Source organism: Triticum dicoccoides, chromosome 2B (assembly GCF_002162155.2).
Source record: "Triticum dicoccoides isolate Atlit2015 ecotype Zavitan chromosome 2B, WEW_v2.0, whole genome shotgun sequence".
In the NCBI taxonomy this organism is placed as follows: Eukaryota; Viridiplantae; Streptophyta; class Magnoliopsida; order Poales; family Poaceae; genus Triticum; species Triticum dicoccoides.
In genome coordinates, this window is record NC_041383.1 from 258085648 (window position 1) to 258091417 (window position 5770).

Consider the following 5770-nt stretch of genomic DNA (forward strand, 5'->3'; position numbering starts at 1 on the left):
AGTAGCAGTAGCGAAGGAATCACTCGATCGGGTTCAGTTAACAGCCATCGATCGATCGCTCGGGTTCAGTAACGCGTAGCCTGCAGTGCAATCGCTCGGGTTCAGTTAGAGCCCAACGCCCTTGCTCGGGTTTAGTTAGAGCCAACGCCTCGCACACACGCGCATACGTGTACGAGAGAAACACGACTCGCTCGGCCTCGACCGCCCATCGTAACCGGGAACTCCCTGAAATTTTCCTCGCCCTCGCTTCTACCACGGTTTTTTCCGTCATGGACGGCCCAAAGAATGTCATGCAGCTGCGTCTCCGGCCCGCCCAAGATGAAAAGCCCATTTTCTGTCATGATTTTTTGTCATAGAAGTAGGAGCCCACCACATCTATGATGATACCGGGTTTTGTCACAATTATCGTCCTAGAAGTGTCATAAGTATGACATATATTTTTTTCATTTGACCCATCTCGGATGTGTCTTTTTTTTGTAGTGCTCCTTACCGGCAAGTCACTTTACTCGTTCCGTAATGCATGATCCCATGACCAACTACTTAGTGACATTGAGCTATGATGATGCATTACCGAGTGGGCCCAGAGATACCTCTCCGTCATACGGAGTGACAAATCCCAGTCTCGATTCGTGCCAACCCAATAGACACTTTCGGAGATACCGGTAGTGCACATTTATAGCCACCCATTTACGTTGTGACGTTTGGTACACCCAAAGCATTCCTACGGCATCCACAAGTTGCACGATCTTATGGTCTAAGGAGATGATACTTGACATTAGAAAACCTTTAGCAAACGAACTACACGATCTTGTGCTATGCTTAGGATTGGGTCTTGTCCATCACATTATTCTCCTAATGATGTGATCCCGTTATCAATGACATCCAATGTCCATAGTCAGGAAACCATGACCATCTGTTGATCAACGAGCTAGTCAACTAGAGGCTCACTAGGGACATGTTGTGGTCTATGTATTCACACATGTATTATGGTTTCCGGTCAATACAATTACAGCATGAATGATAGACAATTATCATGAACAAGGAAATATAATAATAACCATTTTATTATTGCCCCTAGGGCATATTTCTAACAGCGCGAGCTATACATCCATGACACAACCATCGCTCTTAAAGTGAATAATTGCCCTACATCGAAAAAATATCGCCAACCAAGGCAAAGATAAACTGCTCTTTAACAAAAATAATATGTGCTAAAAAGATAAATTTAAATAGATATCACCTAATTTATTAAGGCGACATCTCTGTACGCAGGCCCTTTCTTTAGGTTCCCTTGGCCATTAAAATATTCGGCCCTGCTGCAAAACCTCGGTAATTCCTTGCAATAGCACTTGACCCTCATATATAACAAGGCAGGCCCATGCGGCTTGTAGCGGTACTGGTGGCTTAGAATGCAAGGTAAAACGAGGCCGAAGCGAAGCAAGGCCAGCTTAGGGTGGATTGCAGGCGACTCAGGAGGCGGATGGCAGCTCGAGGCCGGTGACTCAGGCAATGGTGGCCCGCCGCAAAGTGCTGGAACAGCAGCTGCTGCTGCGTAGTGGAAGAAACAGCCGGCAGCTCAGCGTCAGCGGTTCAACGATTTAACACGGAGAGGCTCCAAGGCAAGAGATCGACCTGGCGACGGCTCAGTAATGGAACGAGCCATCTCGAGGCCGCGAGAAGTAGTAGCGGCCAGATGGCGCGGGGCGGAGCCGCCGCCGCGGGCTGAACAGAGCGCAGAGACCGCAGAGACTCGGGGAGGCCGCGGGCGGCTCGCGGCTTGGAGTCACAGCAGAGGCGGAGGCGATTCAACGCCATGGCCAGGGGCACGCACCCGGTGAAGGGAATTGAAAAAGCTAGGGTGGCTTACCCGCGGCGACTCGAGGTCAACTTGGAGCAGAGGAGGTGACAATAGGTTAAGGCAGTGGCTCGAAGCCGCGGAGCGGGAATGCCGGGCCACGCCAGATGCAGGTGGAGAGGAAGCTCACCGCTGTGGGACAGAACAGCAGTAATGACTCGACGGGTTGGCTGCCGATTTTACAACAACGCCATCGCTTGGTTCACGGGTTTCTTCAACATCAAGGAGCAAACAGGGCTGCATGCACATACACGCGTACGCGGGGTAACAACAGAGGCAAACGGGGATGGAGTTCGGTGCAGCAGGCAGTGAGGCGCCAGGCTTCACAGGCGCGTGGAAGCGGTAGCGTGCTACCCGTCCGTCGCGGGACGCGGAGCAGAGAGAGCAGCTCGCGGCCACTGGAGTATACTGTGGCCGAAGCGGCGTCAGGCTATGGCAACTTTGGAGGCGGCGGCTCAGAGGGCCCCGGTGAGTCCATGATGGAGGGGCGGACGACCGCTCAAGGTGAGGCTGTGGATGGCGAGGAAGAGACGGCTTGTAGCAGAGGCGCGGTGGTAGGCAGCTCAGAATGCAAGGCTCGGCGGCTCGCAGTGTGTCAAGTGGAAAGACGAGCTAGCAACGGCCTTCGGACGGCGGCGGCGGCTGTCGGAGCGAAGCGGAGGCGGAGTGGAGAAGGTACGGCCAACGCGAGGTTGGAAATGACTCGGAGTCAGCAACGCATGCACCCATGACCAAATCCTCCTCCAATTTGTTGTTGGTTTGACTTTTCTTCTTATGCTGATGGATCAATGGATGGATCACTTTATACAAATAGTAGCAACAGAGTAGTATTGCCTTCTTGGACCATGATTTGTTTGATCATCTATGAAGCATTGACGTACACGCCATATATACCATTGCAAATTTGAATCCTCCTTGGTAAGTACTGTAAAGAACATCTGATCACATAATGCGCAAGAACTGCAGTCACAGGCACCACGGCAGTCGCGGACGCGACAACAACGACCGGCGGCTCGGCGCAAAACTGAACGAGGGGTGGCCTAACTCGGCAGCGGAGGTACTGACACCGGCCAGATCGAGGCTGGGCCGCGGCTGGGACGGCTCAAGGTCGTCTGGGCAAAGCAAGTCGCAGCGGAGATGAGCGACTTGACATGCGGTCTGCACCGAGGCGGCTTGACGCGAGGCACAGTGGCAGGAGCAGCCAAGCGACGCGTGGCAGCAGTAGCGGGTCGACTCGGAGCGATACGGGATCGAATCTAAGTCAGAAGTAGGGGCGGTTTAACACCTGGCGGCGGCTCAGTGGAAATGGCAGGGCTGACGGAGTTGAGTGACCTTGCTGTGGAGGCGGGCCGGTGCCCAGCACAGTGGCTCATCGCAGGATTACAGCTAAGGCGGAGGTGACACGTAAGACCCGGACGGCGGATCACGGCAAGGACGGCTTTGACGCGGTCGGCGGGTGAGGCCGCAGACGCAGCTGATGTGGTGAATTCGGATCGGGGCCGTTCTGGGTCTTGAACTCCCTTTAACCCAATTTGCCTTTGCTTTAGACTAGATTGATCTTGCAGCGGTCAATCCAATCTGCCTTTCTGATTCAAAGCAGCTGATGACTTCTAGCTTCCTTCGGTAGACACATGCAGGTAGAATCTATGGCGACTTAACAGCCAACCCAGATTTGATAAGAAATTGTAGAGATCATCCATGGCGACTTGACAATAATGTTTTCTTGATCTCAACTAATGAGGTTTAGATTTGATACAAATCCTTCCATGCCGGCTCTTCTTCATCCTGAATTTACAAACTTCTCAATCCCAGTGAAAGATCCCTTCAAGAACTCAACACCACCGTGTGCAGCCCCGTGGTGGGCGCCAACTGTCGTGGAATTGTCACGGTAGATGTCCTAGTGTGAGGACTTGTCATGAGGCCAACACAACTAGGTAGTAGCTTGAATGGGGTTGGTCGGAATCGAGAGACGCAAGGAGATCGTCTAAGTGAGTTCACACACGAGACAAGGGTTTAGACAGCTTCGGGGCCCTGGAAACATCATCCTGTAACAACCCTACATGATGTTTGTGGCTAGGTCTCATTATCATCATGAGGGAGTCACCGTATCTCCGGCTCTCCTGGTTGTGTCTAGCCTTAAGATTATTTTCGCTTCTTACTCGTCCCTCTTGGGGTGCCCCGGCCCTCCTTATATAAGTTGAAGGGGCGGGTTACATGTAGAGTCCAACTCGGATCAGGACTTAAACTATTCTGACTTCTCATCATGGGCTTCTCTCCATTGGCTTCTTAATGTCTTGGGCTTCTTAAACCCAGGCGACTCTGTCTGTCGGGTTATGACTATCTATCGGCTTACCATCTAGCTTACAATCTGACTTATAATCTGGCTTATAATCTGTCTACCGGCTTACTATCTGGCTATAACTGTCCGCCGGCTTACTATCTGGCTTATAATCTGTCTGTCGGCTTATCATCTAGCTTATAACTATCCACTGGCTTACCACTGTCTACTGGCTTACCACTGTATACTGGCTTACCATTTTCTGTCGGCTTACCAATGGGTCACCAGGGTCGACTGGGTCATCAGTGAGTCGTCGGTCCTCGGGCGGTTTACCAATGAAATACCAAGTCCCAGCCGGGTCATAACTCCGATCGGGTAATACCGCGGGGTATATCCCCGACACATGGCAATATATCTCGGAATGGCCATGGAAAAGCCATAATAGGTAGGTATGGTGGCTGTTTTGAGGAAGGTATAATAAGGCTTATGTGTGATAGAGCATATCATATCACGGGGTCTGGATGCACCTGCGAAGTTTGCACCACGTCTCAATGTGAGAAAGGGCAATGCACGGTACCGTAGAGGCTAGCAAATTGCGGAAAGGTAAGAGTGCGTATAATCCATGGACTCACATTAGTCATAAAGAACTCATATAGTTATTGCAAAAGTTTATTATCCCTCGAAGCAAAGTATTACTACGCATGCCCCTAGGGGGATAGATTGGTAGGAAAAGACCATCGCTCGTCCTCGACCGCCACTCATAAGGAAGACAATCAATAATAAATCATGCTCCAACTTTGTAGCATAGTGAGAGACTATACGTGCATGCTTCGGAAATCACAAACCTTAACACCAATATTCTTACTAACCACAACCGTTTACTAGTACCTCCCACATATTCCATCTCTATATCACAAAACTATTGCAAGGAATCAAACAGTGATCCATAAGTTTTATGTAGGATTTTATGACTAACCATGCAATTGACCAATTCCTGTTGACTCTCTAAATGAATATAAGTGAAGCATGAGAGTTTAATTATTTCTACAAAAGACCATGCTCTAATAAATATAAGTGAAGTAAAAGAGCATTCTTCAAACAACGGTTTTCTATGTGAAGAGAAACAGGCAATCCAAACTTCAAATGATATAAGTGAAGCACATGAAGCATTCTATAAAGCCATACTCAAAAGATATAAGTGAAGTGCAATGAGCATTCTACAAATCAACCATGGACTATCTCATACCAGCATGGTGCATAAAAGAAAAGTGTAAACTAAAAGCAAAAGACGCTCCAAGATTTGCACATATCACATGAACGAAACAAAACCGAGAACATACCGATACTTGTTGAAGAAAGATGGGATGCCTTCGAGGGCATCCCCAAGCTTAGATGCTTGAGTCTCCTTGAATATTTACTTGGGGTGCCTTGGGCATCCCCAAGCTTGAGCTCTTGCCTCTCCTCCTTCTCCTCATACCGAGACCTCCTCGATCCTTCATCACTTCATCCACACAAAACTCAACAGAAAGTTCGGTAAGATCCGTTAGTATAATAAAGCAAATCACTACTCTAAGTACCGTTGCAAACCAATTCATATTTTGTTTTTTCATTGTAGCTACTGTGATATAACTTTTCCA